Source organism: Crassostrea angulata, unplaced genomic scaffold (genome assembly GCF_025612915.1).
Source record: "Crassostrea angulata isolate pt1a10 unplaced genomic scaffold, ASM2561291v2 HiC_scaffold_167, whole genome shotgun sequence".
Lineage (NCBI taxonomy): Eukaryota > Metazoa > Mollusca > Bivalvia > Ostreida > Ostreidae > Magallana > Magallana angulata.
In genome coordinates this window covers 232,318-249,962 of record NW_026441720.1, presented here as the reverse complement: position 1 = coordinate 249,962, position 17,645 = coordinate 232,318, and the positions used below count along the sequence as shown (strand labels likewise).

Genomic DNA, 17,645 nt, shown 5'->3' with positions numbered 1-17,645 from the left:
CTTAGCGCATTACTCAAAGGAAAGGCACTGGATGTGTTCGCAAGACTCTCACCCGAAACAGCACTTGATTTCAACGAGTTGAAGAACGCCCTGTTGAAACGATTTGACATGACGGAGGACGGTTTCCGCAAGAAGTTCCGATTTTCAAAACCAGACGGAAGTGAAACTTTTATGCAATTTTCTACCAGACTGGACAGTTGGTGGATTCAGCTGTCTAAGACTAACAAGACATTCGATGATCTGAAGGACTTGTTCTTACGTGAACAGTTTTTATTGTGTTGCTCGAAAGAACTTGCCTTATTCCTAAAGGAGAGGATTCCTACTTCGATCCAAGACATGGCGCGATACGCGGACCAGTTTGCTGAGGCCAGAACAGTGACATCTTCTTCACTTACGCAAAAACCGCTCTTTGACAGACGACAGCAGTCCGATAGACAACCGCCGTACAAAGATTCCGTGCAACAAAACCAATCTGGAAATGCAGTGAAGTGTTATGAGTGCGGACGACAAGGACATAAAGCCTTTAACTGCAACTTCCGCAAAAGTCCGAATAACAGGCCGTTTAATTCGAGCGAGAAACAAGAAACAACACCGAAACATACTTACCCTAGTGATTTTCAACGTGGGTCGTACAATAATGGGAACCATGGATATCCAGGACGCGGTAGAGGTCGCCAAGGAGCCGCGAGTGTCGTCGAAAAACATGGAAACTTACCGTGTGTTGGTGACGTCGGTGATGATTATGAAGTAGATGATTATGGTGATGACGATGATGTCTATTATGATTATGGTGTTGTAGGCGATGATGTTGATGATGGTGATGTTGATGACGACGATGATGTTATGATGTCGATGACGACGATGATGATGGTCATGTCGATGATGATGGTGTAGATGATGTCGTTCATGGTGAAGTCGATGACGATGCGATGTTCATGTTGATGACGACGATGATGTTATGGTGATGACGACGATGATGATGGTCATGTCGATGATGATGAAGTAGATGATTATGGTGATGGCGATGATGTCTATTATGATTATGGTGTTGTAGGCGATGGTGTTGACGATAGTGTCGATGATTATGATGGCGATGGTGATGATGATGATTGTGGTGACGAAACTACTCTAGTTGTGGTTGTCCGTAGTTGGTCCAGGACTACAGCCCCGGAGATTCGGACACTCTTCTAATTTATTTTTGGTCATTTGTATAAACATCATATTTTTTCTTGTTGAGTGAAAGTTGTGTGAGTGTTTGTGTGGTTTAGTGTTTATATTTCTATCTTTTCTTTCTTTCTCTTATTTTTTTTTGTTATTAAATTTTGTTAAATTTTAAGATGTCTTGTTGTTGTTTGGAGTAGCCTCCGCTCATCCCGTTACAATTGGTAACTTATTTTATATATACATCATACCTCTGCTATAACAATGTTCTTTACTTATATTCTCAAGCTGTCCATCCGTAATGTCACCTAAAGTTAGTAAACACACAACTCTGTTTGCCGACTCCGTGGGCGTGTCCATATTTCATTGCCGTCTTGTTGCTCTCAATGTAACTTTGTTCTTTTTTTCGTAATCAATATCTCCCTTTCAAAAACGTTTTAAAGATTAAGATCTCTTTCAATAGTTTTCTACCTCTTTTTTAAAAGAGCTGTACCTATACAATTCGTCCCCGACAAAAACAACCGTTCCCGGAAATACGTTTTACGAAGTGTATTTTTTTGTGTACTGCGTCATCAAAAACTGATGTAGTGCAAGACCTTAATTTCATTAGACATTTGTAAACAAACGGTCGGCCTTTTTTGTCAATCACGTGTTACAAATACAATTGTAACAAACACACGCCAATACTTTGTCGTATTTAACCAAAAAATACTGACTACAACAGTTTTTATTTCAAATAAATATACATGTAAAAAGTATGCTACTCGGTATAAAATGATAATTTTGATTAAACATTATTTATTTTAAACTATCCCAAGATGCACTTTTCCAAGATTTAGCAGGTTCTGATCAGTCAGTATTGGCGCACTTTATGATTCCGAAGAACCCATGTCAAGGTAACTTAATTTACAGTATAGATACCCCCAATAACATTTTCAAGGCTCTAATTTATCTCTCATTTGTAAACGAGATCTCGCGCCATCAAATCAAGATGGCGTCATTTTTTAAAACTTGGTTCGGCATTTTAATTTTTATTACCGTATCTCTTTAAAATATACGTTTTGACCAAGTTAACCATTAACCAAGTTTATATGCACGATAATCGTGGGTATCCAGGGCACACACACACACACACACACACACACACACCCACCCACCCACCCACCCACACACACACACACACACTTCTCTTCGGTGATTCGGGTGCAGGAGGATAAAATGTACGTTCAACTAGGACCCCAGGTCTACTGCTTATTCACAACTACCAAATCTGTGCACTCTGCTACAAAATGTAGTGCATTACAACCGCAAAGTGAAAGTAAAATAACTAGTACCACTACTTAGCCTTTAGAAATGATATAAAACAGGCAGAAATGTATTTTTTTTTAAAAGAATAACCCTCTAAGTATTGGAAATACACTATAGAGGATAAAAAATTCAACATTGACTGTTATTTGAAAGATATATGATATACGTTATATAGACATAAGGTGACCTGTGGTCCCCCTAAGGATATATAAGTTAAATGTAACACAAAATCCTCCTCATTAAAATATCAAAGTACTTCACCTTCTTACTCTGTATATGTAGGTTTAGCCTGTAGAAAGATGTAGTTTTGCCCCCCCCCCCCTTCTCCCCCAGCCACCCACCCATATACTTTTTACTGATACTTTAATATAATGGTAAAATGATTTGAAAATAATTTACATTAGATGACCTCTGGTTTCCGTAATGGATGCATGCCAAAACAGTTTTGTATAAAAAAAAATATCTGACATTTTCGAGCCCGTTAGTGATGAGAACTGTGTGATATATTTTTTTTCATACAGAGCTGTTTTCGGCATACATCGTACTTACAACACTGCTATTGAATTTCATTGTTTATTTACCTGAGACAGTCTGATTCACCTACTGTGAATTGCATCTGAGAAAAAAATGAAGACGAGCAAATCGTCACCCCTTTAACCCCCCCCCCCTAACTTCCTGTGACGACAAAAAATAAGGAATAAATGTGATCGAAATGTGTACCGTTTTTGCTTATTTATAAAATCAATTAAAGTCTGAAGTTTTGTGTTCAGTAGATTAGAGTATAATTTTTCACACACCACATTTTTAACTTGTTGTCTCCTTATAAGTCATGCAATCTCTGGTCTCCCCAATGATGTACAATATATGGCGAACTCTGGTTTACGTATTTATAATCATCTTTATGTGACACCTGTTCCCTCTAACAATTATGTACTTCCTAATAAACAATATAAATATAGTGCATGCTTTTCGTCTTTTAAAAAGCCATAAGATAACCTCTGGTATCCGTATTGATTTTCAAAATATTACATTGATTTAGAAGCTAAATTGACCTCTGGTCTCCTAATAGACATTGGTTTCTTTACAGTGGATGAATTCTGCATGGTAATTCTCCATCTTGTAAAAGAAGGTGGCATCTGGTCTTTGTATTGATGAACAATTTACTACAATTATTTAGGTCTAAAGGTGACCTCTCATCTCCTTATTGATAATTCATAAAATTTTATCCCTAGTCTCTCTACCATGGATTGCTTTGGTCTCTCTACAGTGGATTACTTTTGTATCTCCACCTTATAAAATGAAATAAGGTGACCTCTGATCTCCTTCTTAGTTAACAAAATTATTACGACACATATCCAAGACCTAAAACGAACTCTGGTTTACCTACAATAGATGATATTTTATGATTCTTCATCTTGTAAAATAACCTTAACGGATCTCTGATCACCGTATTAATTTACAGAATTAATAATTACTACATCAATTTAGATCATAAGGTGACCTATGGTCTCCTTTTGGATATTTCACTTAAGGTGACCCTTGGGTCCCCTACAGGTCACTTTGGGTCCCCTACAGGTAGATGACTTTTTTGAATCTCCATCTTGTAAAATGACATTAAGTGACCTCTGGTCTTCGTTATTAGTTAACAAAAATATAACGACATTGATCGAATACCAAAGGTGACCTTTGGTTTTCCTACAGTGGATGGCTTGTTGGGAATCTCCATCTTTTGAAATGACATTATCTGACCTCTGGTTAACGTAGTAATCTTTGAATTAAATCTAAACCTTTCTGAAGCTAAGGTGACCTCTAAATTCCTTTTAGATAGTCCTCTTATAATTACCACTTGGTTTCTCTACAGTAAATGACTTCAGGTAAATGTCTATCTTGGAAAAGAATGTGACATCTGATGTTCGTATTTATCAACAAACTATAACATTGATTTAGGACATATCGGGACCTATCATCTTGAAATTCCATTTAAGCTGACCCATGATATAACAAATTGATGACATCTAGTGAGTATACATCTTGTTTAATGACATTTGGGAACCTCTGGTCTCCTATTGATAAACAAAATTATTGCTGCATTATTGTAGGACATAAGGGGACCTCAGGGCTCCTCATGGATATTTTACTAAATGTGACCTCTGCTCTCCCTACAGTAAATGACTTATTTGAAGAAGACCGGCAACTCCCCATAGTGTAAAATGACATAAGGTTACCCCTGGTCACCCTACTGTGGAAGACCGGTAACTCTCCATTGTGCAAAATGATATAAAGGGACCCGTGGACACCCTTTAGTGGATGACTAACGACTTACCATCCTGTAAAGTGACATAAGGTGACCCCTGGTCACCCTAGAGTAGATGACCGGTGACGCTCATCTTATGTCACATAACATGATGGAGAGTCACCAGTAATCCACAGTAGGGTGCTCACAGGTCACCTTATATCATTTTGGAGAGTCACCGGTCATCCTCTGTATGGTGACCAGGGATCCCCGTATATCATTTTACACGATGGACAGTCACCGGTCATTCACTGTAGGGTGACCAGGGGTCACCTTATATCCTTTAACACGTTGGAGAGTCACCGGTCATCCACTGAAGAGTTACCAGGGGTCCCCGTATGTCATTTTACACGGTTGAGAGTCACCGGTCATTCACTGTAGGGTGACCAGGGGTCACCTTATCATTTTACACGATGGAGAGTCACCGGCCAACTACTGTAGGTGACCAGGGGTCCCCGTATGTCATTTTACACAATGGAGTGTCACCGGTCATCCACTGTAGGGTGACCAGGGGTCACCTTATATCCTTTAACACGTTGGAGAGTCACCGGTCATCCACTGCAGAGTTACCAGGGGTCCCCGTATGTCATTTTACATGGTTGAGAGTCACCGGTAATTCACTGTAGGATGACCAGGGGTCACCTTATGTCATTTTACACAATGAAGAGTCACCGGTCATCCTCTGTAGGGTGACCAAGAGTAACCTTATATCAGTTTACACGATGGAGAGTCACCGTTCATCCTATGTAAGGTGACCAGGGGCCCCCGTATGTCATTTTACATGATGGAGAGTCACCGGCCATTCACTGTAGGATGACCAGGAGGTCACCTTATATTATTTTACACAATGGAGAGTCATCGGTTATCCCCTGCAGGGTGGCCAGGAGATACTTTTTACACTTTGGAGAGTCACCGGCCGTCCACTGCAAGGTGACCAGTGGTCACCTTATGTCATTTTACACAATGGAGAGTCAACAGTCATCCACTGCAGGATGACCAGGGGTCTCCGTATGTCATTTAACACAATGCAGAGTCACCGGTCATCCTTTGTAGGGTGACCAGGGGTCCCCGTATATCATTTTACATGATGGAGAGTCACCAGTCATCCACTGAAGGGTGCCCGTGGGTCATCTTATGTAATTTCACACAATGGAGAGTCACCGGTCATCCACTGCAGGGTGACCAGAGCTCACCTTATGTCATTTTACACGATGGAAAAACACTGGTCATCCACTGTAAAGTGAACAGGGGTCACCTTATGTCATTTTACACGATGGAGAGTCACCGGTCATCCTCTGTAGGGTGACCAGTTGTCATTTTACGCCATGGAGAGTCATCGGTCATCCTTTTGAGGATGATAGGTGACTCTCCATTGTGTAAAATGACATACGGGGACCCCTGGTCACCCTACAGTGGTTGACCGGTGACTCTCCATTGTGTAAACTAATATAAGGTGATCTGTGGGCACCCTGCAGTGGATAACTGGTGACCCTCCATCCTGTTATATGACATAAGGTAACCCGAGATCTTCGTATTGATATAAAGAATTAATACAACAGTGAATAAAACAACCTAGGTTACCTCTGGTCCCCCTAGGCATATTTCTTTTATTCATTGTGTAAAATGACATACGGTGACCCCTGGTCACCCTGCAGTGGTTGACCGGTGAGTCTCCATTGCGTAAAATGATATAAGGTGACCTGTGGGCACCCAACAGTGGATTACTGGTGACTCTCCATCCTGTTATATGACATAAGGTGACCCGAGATCTCCGTATTGATATAAAGAATTAAAACAACAGTGCATAAAACTACCTAGGTTACCTCTGGTCTCCCTAGGCATATTTCAATTATTCATTGTGTAAATTAACATACGGGGACCCCTGGTCACCCTACAGTGGGTAACCGGTGAGTGACTGTCCATTGTGTAAAATGATATAAGGTGACCTGTGGGCACTCTGCAGTGGATAACTGGTGGCTCTCCATCCTGTAAATGACATAAGGTGACACGAGGTCTCCGTATTGATATAAAGAATTAATACAACAGTGATAAAAAAAACTTAGGTTACCTCTGGTCCCCCTAGGCATATTTCAATTAAAGGGGGATGGTTACGATTTTGGTCAAATTCTATTTTTATTTTTCAGAATGCTTTAGACATGCATTTCCAATGATAGAATGAAATTTGAGAGTCATTCGTGGAGTTGAAAGCAAGATACAGAGCTGAGAATTCTTTGTAATGTAAACAACGCCAGTGCCCTGTTTTTGTTTACATAGGTTCAATATACGAGTAAAAAAAAATGTAAACCTGATTTGTCTATCTTTTAATTTATATTTTAAGCATAAATAAACAGTTTCATTTCATTGATTTAGGACCTTAGGTGACGTTGGGTCTCCTTATTGAAGTTCCACTTATGGTTAAGGTAGTCTCCTACAGTGGCGAACTTTTAGTGATTATCCATCTTTAAAAATGGCATTTAGTGAACTTGGTCTTCCAATATATTACCAAAATTATAACAACACTTGATTCAGGACCTAAGGTGATCTCTATTGATATTGTATTTATAATGATCCCTTGTTTCTCTACAGTGAATGACTTCTGGTGAATCTGTATCCTTAAAAATCTATAAAGGTGACCTTAGGCACGTAGCATCGTTTTTGAAAGGGGGGGGGGCAGACTCATCCAAAAAATCTTGAAAATCGTGACAAGCAAAAAAAAAATTACCCAAAGTCTTCAAAATCCTAATCCGTCGGGGACTGGGGGGATGCTACGTGCCTGGGCCTCTAATTTCCCTATAGATTAATAGGTCCTAATATAATATGACATCTAGGCATATTATGAATATTTCACCTAAAGTGACACCTGCTCTATTAATTACCAAAATTATGTTTCTCTCTTCATATTTAGGACCTAACCTTAGGTGACGTTGGGTCTCCTTATTGAAGTTCCACTTATGGTTAAGGTAGTCTCCTACAGTGGCGAACTTTTAGTGATTATCCATCTTTAAAAATGGCATTTAGTGAACTTGGTCTTCCAATATATTACCAACATTATAACAACACTTGATTCAGGACCTAAGGTGATCTCTATTGATATTGTATTTATAATGATCCCTTGTTTCTCTACAGTGAATGGCTTCTGGTGAATCTGTATCCTTAAAAATCTATAAAGGTGACCTTAGGCACGTAGCAGACTCATCCAAAAAATCTTGAAAATCGTGACAAGCAAAAAAAAAATTACCCAAAGTCTTCAAAATCCTAATCCGTGGGGGACTGGGGGGATGCTACGTGCCTGGGCCTCTAATTTCCCTATAGATTAATAGGTCCTAACATAATATGACATCTAGGCATATTATGAATATTTCATCTAAAGTGACACCTGCTCTATTAATTACCAAAATTATGTTTCTCTCTTCATATTTAGGACCTAAGGTAACCTCTGGTCTCAAACGAACATTCCACTAAATTTAACCCCCGGTCTCTCTAAAATGACTGACTTCCAGTAAATATTAATCTTGTAAATTGTCATAAGATAACCGGATGATATCTCCCCATTGATATTACACATTAGGTGACACCTGGTCTCCCTACAGTTGATCACTTCTGATGAATCTCAATATTGTAAAACTGACACTAGGCAGATGTTAGGTAACTTTTGTAACCGTATTGATTAACAAAATGATTACGACATTGTTTTAGGACGTAAGGTGACCTGTGGTCTCCCTATGGATATAGAAAAAAAGAAAGTAGATTTACATTCTTATCTTCACTTGTAAAAGAGTTCTATAAATGCTCATTAATACACTCATTTTGGAGAACTATTTTCGGGTGACCCAAGGTCCTAGTTGAGCGTACGTTTTATCCTTCTGCGATTCGGGTGAATGTTTTGACCAACTGGGGGGTGTGAACGCAAGGTATTGCTTTCAAATTGATTATTTTCACCATAAAGTTATACATGTGTTGGATGTTTATAATTTACTGTAGTAATTTTTGGGAAATTTAGGTTTAAGTTCTTGAAAAGGAGGTTGAAGGGGGGGGGGGGGTGGGATGGTGGTGGTGAAACACACTCATTGTTGATAAGTTTTTTCATTGTTCAACAAACAATAATTGAATCAAAATAAAAATAACATAGCTTCAAACATGAAATGAAACATTTTAGACCAGATACTACTGTAGTCATTCTATGACATAGTTTAAACAGCAACTGGCAACTGTATAGTAGCTTCTGTATTAAGAATGAATTTAATGCTTTTACTACATGTTAGGCTAAATGTTTATTGTTTAAAAATCTAATTGAAACTTTATTATTCTTGTTTAAGATAAATAGAACAGACATAAAGTAAAGCCTAGTGAAAGGAACAAGTTCGTCGCAAGAAGAAGAATTTTAATGCTACCACTGTCCAGAACTACCAAGTCTGCTGTAACCATGATGTGATCATATGTGAGTGCTTCACCGGCCTGGACAATGCTCGATATCCCCCAAAAAGGCCTATTTCCCTAAACTACGACTCAGGTTACATCAACAACAGCCAAGGACACTCCTTATTGATTCAAATCTACGACCTGACTAAAACTCTGCAGAACAAGACTTTTAAGCTGTGAAGTATTCTCATTTCAAAAAACCTATAAACTATAAAAAGAACTTTTTTTATATGATCAAATACCAGTATATTACAATGTCTGTCCATAAGCTAGAATCTTAGAAAATCACATGGTTTGGACTAATTAAATGATTGATTAGACCTTGCAGATATTAACTTTCATTTTCTTAAATAATTTGTTATATTTGCAAATATTGCATAAATTATTAGACTCAAGGTAACATATATCCTCCCACCTCCAAGTTAATAAGTGTTAACTACTTTTTTTCCATTTTCTTTGTTTAAACATTTATTGATAACTTAGTTTTAATTTGCAGCAATATATGAAAAATTAAGAAACCAATCTTAAATGTAAAAACACTGCATTAGGAGATGAATGCATGGGTAATAGAAATGATAACATACTCCCAACAATATTCAATTATGTCATATATGAAAATATTTACAGACAACATATACCCCATGTATTACAATTTTTATATAACAAAATTACTAGCATGGAAAGTTGTTTCCATGTGGGTTTTATTTTAATCTGTGTTATGTAACTATTATTAGAATTAGCTTTTATATCATAAGTAAAATGCTGGTATTGATGAGAATTGTAAGGTGAATGATCTGTGTGATAGTTTGTATTCTATACATTCATGCTACAAAAAGCAAGTACATGTACATGTAGAAATACTTGAAATATATACAGAATGTATATTTAACTTCATGTTTTGGATTTTAAAATATTAATGTGGGTAAAGTAGTGAAATGTAGGAAGATAAACCGTGTGTAAAGAAGAATACTGTATTCATCAGGAATGAAGTGTGTTGCAATCAGCATAATTAATTAAATGTGTACATCATATTTTTGCACATGATTTGACAGACTGCTCCAATGTTAGCTTTTTATCGGCCAACAAGCTTCTCATATCTCCCCTGGGTCATCTCTTAAATACTGACAGGCTTATGATATTAAAATCTGGTCAGTTGGTACATCATGGGTGGAAATGAGAAGTTCACTTTGGACTTAATGAATTATCAAATAAATGATATCAAATCCTGTTCTATTGTAAAACATTAGATTATATAACTAACAAAGAAAAGGTTTATCCCAACTCGTAAGTGGGTCACTTTGACCTCATTTTGGAATTTATTGACGTACATATTCAAATCAAATCTTGGTCATACCTCTATCGTCAATTACTATGATAGTAATCTATTTTGTAGTGTATGGTTTTTGTTGTTGTTGTTTTTACTAAAGATGGACACTTTAGACTTTTCAAAAATATTTTATGGTGTACATATACATTGTAGTTCAAAACAAATTGAGACAAGTGTATCATGTTCATGTAACAGTGAAGTTTTCTTTGTTTATTCATGTACATGCAGTTATTTTGTAAGTTGCATTCATATTTTTAAAAAAGGAAGATCATTGTTGCATTTTTAAAGGGAGATTTGATAGGCATTTAATCGAGAAGAAAACAAATACAAATGTAAAGATTTTTATGGGAGTTTTTTTCTTGTGCAATTTAATCATTTTTTAAATAAAAGTCCCTAATAAGGGAATTGCCATATGGATGTTTCACAATTTTCAGTTTTTTGAACAAAATAAGGTTGGAACTGTTTGAAATTGTTTTGTTTTTACATAAAGTAGAAACCTTGCTCAGCTTTTGTGAAAGCAAAAATATAAAAAGTTTCAGTAAGTTTCAGTCGCGGAAACCCTTTGTAAACAATATGTATCCCAATCGTATATGGAGGTTGAAACTATGCAGAAACTTCGAGTTTCAGTAAGTTTCCGTCGCGGAAACTCTTTGTAAACAATATGTATCCCAAACGTATATGGAAATTGACACTATGCAGAAACTTCAAGTTTCAGTAAGTCTCAGTTGCAAAAATCATTTGGATTCGTGGACAGCCTAAGTTTCAACACTGCGGAAACTTAATGAAACTTGAAGTTTCCGTGCTGAAACCTGTCGGAAACTTAAAGTAACCTTAAGTTTCCTTAAGTAACCTTAAATTCTATATCTTGTACATTGATTGCAGCATGTTGAAAACTATTATCATCTGCAAAAAGTCTACAGAATGTTAACATATTATCTGCTATATCATTTACATAAATAAGAAATAACAATGGCCCAAGGACAGAGCCTTGAGGCACTCCGGCATTCACAGGCTTTGTAGACGACAACACTTCTCGATACATTACCTTTTGCTTTCTATTAACAAGATAACTATTAAACCATTTAAACAGATTCCCAGTGATACCATAAGTATGGAGTTTAAACAATAAACCTTTATGCCAGACGCGGTCAAACGCTTTTGACAAGTCACAAAATATCATGCAATATGATTGGCCTTGATCAATTGCTTTTAAAATATGATCATATGTTTCTATAAGCTGGTAAACAGTTGAGTGACCAGGTAAAAATCCAGCTTGATACTTATAAAAAAGATTATTGTCATGAAAATAAGTGTACACATGTTTGAAAAAAAAATCGCTCCATTATTTTTTATACACAACTTAACAAAGAAACAGGTCTATAATTTGACATTTGAGATGAATCACCTTTCTTAAATAAAGGAAGAACATGGGATATTTTCCAGGAGCTTGGAAACGTACAATCTCTTAAAGAGCGATTAAATAATATACACAGAGGTTTAGGAATAGTATACATAGTACTTTTTAACATTTTATGACTTATATTATCTGGCCCCACGGCTTTGTTAACTTGAAGAATTGATACAATATCTATAACTTCTTGTTCTAAAACACATATATTAGAGATAAAATTATTGCATACAGAGTGAAATTTGGGTAATTTAGCTTCATTGTCATCTAAAAATGAAATAGAAGAAAAATAATCGTTCAGAACTTCAGCCTTTTCTGCATTGGAATAAGCTATCGATTGTTCACCCGTTTTCAAGGTAATTGCAATGGAGGGAATGGATTCCCTAATATGAGAAAAAAATGTATATGAAAAATTAACCGTAGCATTATGTACATTATCGGTCCTCATTATTAATGTTTCCCAGTCGGTATTGGTAATAAGAGAATTAAGTCTGTCAAAATCAGCATTTTTATAAAGCCAAACTTTGCGCTTGTAAGCACAGTTAAGATTTAAAATAGTTTTGACACAAACATATGAAGCTTTGTGGTCACTAACGGAATGATCCACATTTAAAACACTCGACTCAAAAACTGGGATGTCATGTGTTACTAAAATTGGGTCGATGAGCGTGCTCGTGTTTTGTGTGACTCTTGTCGGTTCGGTGATTGTGGTTGCTAAAAAGTGGCTAGAGAGTAAATCAAGGACTGAGTGAGTGTGTGGGATATTTAGAAAATCAACATTTAGATCACCAACTAAAATAATTTTATCAGAATCATCAGATGCTTTTCCGTGGACCAGGATAAATTTCTCCAAAATGTCATACCGCTATTTGGGGGCCAATATGTACAGCAGAGCAAAATATTGCAGGTAGGGTCAATATGAACGGACAATATGAAAGAGTTTGAGTTTTGAAACTGAAACTTTAAAGTACATACATGTACAGTTAATCAGGGAAGAGCAAGTTACACTTCTGTTCAAAGACAGTTCAAAACTCTGAAGTCGGAGTTAATTTTCAACAGGGTCAATTTTTAATGTGTCGATGTCATAAGAGATTTGAAAAATATTTTTCAAACTGTTGAAAAATGACCCCGGGTATATATTTCACGACTTGTGGTCTCAAATTTAAACGTTGAAAAATGCCCCCCGAGTCAAATTTTAACCCGGGTCATTCTTCTTCGTTACACCGGCAAATGCGTCATAAATGTCCAATACTCCCAAAATACACCTACGAAAAAGTGCCTGTATTTGTATTGAACACATTATTTTTTTCTGTCAAGTCATCAGTAGCAGAGATCAGTAGCTAATTATTTATCATTTAATATGGGTAATCTGGCAAGTTTAAAAAAAGTTATTGTTAAGTTGAATTAATCAAATATTTACTGATCGCGACCTGCCTAATAGAAATAGACAACTGTTCATCATTGTGCTGTCAGATAATTATCATGACTTCTCAAAATAAATTAAAGTTGTAGCGATTTGCCGGAAATATTACATAAACGGCCGGATTTGGCTTGACCATTTTCGCTAACCGCTGCCAACATGAACATGAATGATCATGTTGGAGAGAGTTATATATACGGACTCGGACCGTGGCTTGAGCCGATGCTGTTTGACATATATTCTTTTTAGCTGTATCTACACAGTTGAATAACAGGATACAGAGTTATTAGTCTTAATAACAAACTGTTGTAATCGAAAAAAATAAAATAAAATGCACATCGGCATGAATATCGGGCAGTATTAGGAATTAAAATATAATGCTGAAAATTTTAATCAGATACATGTTAATTGCGTAGAGCAAGTTCCGTTTCAAAGACAGTTCAAAAACCTGTAGTTGGTCAATTTAAAAAAAAAACCTTTTTTTAATCTGTTGAAAAATGACCAAGGGTATAAATTTCACGGCTTTTGGTCTCAGTTTTCAACGTTAGAAAAGCTGCCCCCCCCCCTCATCCAACCGATAATCAACGTTGAAAAATGAAACCCGGGTCAATATTCTTTGTTACACCGACCTGGTCACTATTGTTTAAGTAGTTTTCATATATTATATTATTACATCATATTATTTCATATTATATCATTAAAGGTTGCAAAATCCATCCACTAATGCAATTGAAAATGTGTGCAAATTTATATCATTAGTGGTCAAGGTAGTACTTATTTCATATTTTTTTCTCATATCATTAGAGGTTACGATTTTTGACTGCTAATGATATAAATCTGAAATTATATCATTAGCGGACGGTTAGGTTGTTCGTAACAGTTGTTGAGTCACGTTATGTCCGCCGTCACGTTTTGTCCGCCATCACGAAATGTCCGCCACTTTTTTGAAAAAATCGTCACGTTATGTCCGCCATCACGAAATGTCCACCACTTTTTTTTGGCATCGTCACATTATGTCCGCCTCCTTATAAATTTCATTATTTTTACTTTTAATCGCCATTTAAAGTTCGATGTTACGAAATATTCGTCTATCTTAAACATAAATAATCTTTATGTCCGCCGTCACTGAACATATTTGCCAATAATTTTAATCAATAAGAGCGTCACATTATGTCCGCACTGAACATACTCGCCATTAATTTTAATCAACAATAGCGTCACATTATGTCCGCACTGATGAAGGTACACTTAAAAAACTGATCATGTTTTAAAATTAAATTTGTCGGCTTTGTAATGTGTTTATTTTTACTTTAAGATTAAAAGATAAAGGTGAAAATCAATACTACTTCTTATACGAAATGTCATTCCCCATTTAGCATTTAGGATCGAGTCTTTCAGGTAATCCATATCCCTCTAAAATTAATTTTAAAATGATCACGTGAATGAATCAACCAATAGAGAACGTGCTGATTATTGCACCTGGCCGCAGGTAAACACACGCATACACTTTGACCCCTGCTGCGACCCGTGACAGGTTGAAAAGAAGAATGAAGACTATCAGGTAAGTGCCACCTATTTAATATCGTCGTGTGTAAAATAATTAAAACAATTTGTGATTATAAGATTATTATATTAGCGTGTGCATCGTGTGCGTTAAACGAGTTAATAGTCTATATAATGCGGCGTACATAATGTTCCGACTTACGATTTGAACGTGCATTCCTATGTGCAGACATTATGCAATAAATTTTCGCGTCGGACATGATACGATCTTTCCGAATTTTTGACGGACATACGTTTCAACGTTATGAGATAGTGTGTACATTTATGTATATTGTTTAATACGATCAAATAATTCTCATTCTGAAAATAATTTCAGATCAATAAATGGCAAACATAATATTACACAATGGGAAAGCAAATATTATTTTTAGAAATAATAGAGAGAGTAGTGTGTTCAAAACTGGTGGCGGACATTAGCCCATACATTTTCCAAAAACAATGCTGACATTTTTAGCGACGTGCATGCATTTAATACAATTTCTCTGAAATTTAAAGGTGGCGGACATATGATAATGACTTTTGGGGGAATATACGGAATTTTTGTAAAGGCAGACATAACGATGATTTTTTTCGAAAAAAGTGGCGCACATTTCGTGATGGCGGACATAACGTGACCATTTTTTCAAAAAGGTGGCGGACATTTCGTGATGGCGGACATAACGTGACGATTTTTTCAAAAAAGTGGCGGACATTTCGTGATGGCGGACATAACGTGACGGCGGACATAACGTGACTCAACAGTTCGTTAATGATAAAAGTATATCATTAGTGGTAAACATCCTGACCACTTATGCAACATTATATCATTAGAGGACGGTGTATCAATAGAGGTTGCTACAAAGCGGTTTTAGATAAGAAGTTCAAAATGTAAAAAGTTAACAGACGGGCGGACAGACGGACAAAATGTGATCAGAAAAGCTAACTTGAGCTTTCAGCTCAGGTGAGCTAAACAACGAAGAAAAACAAAAAAGTGTTCCGTTGTAGGTGGAAGACCTTACTAAAAAAAAGTGAAAAAAAAACAATAGAATATATGAATTGGTCTTCCGCTGAAGACGGAAGACCCTAATAACAGAAACAAAATCGACAAAAACAATATGTCTACCATTTGAAAGGGGAGATAAAATTTTAAACAGCATTTCTTTTCCCTCTTCATTTGTGTGAAATAACCCAAGTGAAGTGTGTGTTAAGCTTGTGTTGTTTTAGGAGAAATGTGATTCACTATTGACTCAGGTACAGATAATTGTCTGATTAATAGTATAATGTTTTTTCACTAAACAAAGGAATTAAAATCGATTGTTAATAAGGTATACTTTTTGTTGCAAATACGAAAAACTATTTAGTTATTTCTGTTAGAAATTTAAAGTTTGTGAAGCAAGTATTGGACATCGAATTTTACTGCCTTGTAATTGTGACTTAGGGTGTTTGCTTAAGTACACTAAATTCTCAGCTCTTAAAGAATAACTGACAGTTAAATCTATACTACTATATTAAAATAATAGACTCGAATTTTTGGTCTTTAATACCGAGAAATCGGAAGAATACTGTCTTTTGTTTTATATATTTTACACATTATTGGTACTTGAAGATTACCAATTTGTTTTTATTTTTTCTCAGTTAAGATTCGCTAATAATATAACGAAAATTCCTCAAAAAATCCCGGAAATCACCTGAATTTTTTGGATTTTACAATCTTGCGCTTGCGCAATACATTCACTTTAACGGGATCTTTAGTTTATGCTTCCACAATATCACATTTTCATTGGACTTTTGCTTTATATTCTGTTCATAAATATTAATGATTTCTTATAAAATAACAAATATACAATTCAACTATGTACTTACTTTTGTCTTCGTGATGACAAACAATATTTGATTTCATGCAAAAAAGTTACATTATATTTCGTAGGAGAGTGAAGATAGAATATGTTTTATCGTAAAAATGAATAATGTCCTACGGACCCAGTTTTACAAAGAAAATACGTGTACGTATACATTGGTGAAAAAGTGTTGAATTCTTCCATTCTGTGGAATAACATTTTAAGTTGAAGGGTATTTGCAGTCTCAAAATAGGTTGTTGTGATGAATTTAACTGTTATTTTCAAGGCAACTTCATTTCTTTCTCCAAAATCGTTCCGGAGCGATTCTGCAATTTTCTGCTACATTACGGGTATAAAGGAGGCATTCTAACTGTGGTGAGGGCCTTTCCCGAGGCACAGTTAGATTATTCAAACTAAGGAAAGTGTAGTGAAACTAATAGCATTATTGTAGGCTTATAGCTTTGTTATGTAAAAGTCAATAATAAGGTGTGTCGATGTGCCTATTTCGTAAATGTCCGATATGGTCAACACGTGCACGCACGGGTCAAAGTCTAGTTTTAATGAAAGGAAATAAGTTCACAAAAATTATATCCACCAAAATTAATTGGTATACCTTGTAGGCCCAAATCTGCTCAATTTGTGTCCCGTCAAAACAGACGGCTGTACGGTAATAACTAGACATCGTTGAGATAACCATCTTAAAGGGCCCCGATTAAATAATGGTTAATAGAATATAAGCATTTAAGAGGATTTTGCTTTGACATTGACCTTTCAATTTTGAGGTTTGCATAGTTCTAATTTTAAGTCAAGCTCATTTCCCCTTACAAACAGGCTTTTTTGGGTGTAATCTGAGCAAAATTATGCCAATGGGAAAACAATTTGTGGTAAAAAACTAGATAAAAAAAATCTGCTATAACCTTCACATTTTA

At 36.1% G+C, this 17,645-nt stretch overlaps 1 pseudogene; it reads right to left on the bottom strand.

The window, feature by feature from the left end:
- The window catches only part of LOC128169662 (hemicentin-2-like), a 307,406-nt pseudogene that overhangs the window by 60,814 nt on the left and 228,947 nt on the right, over positions 1–17,645 (bottom strand).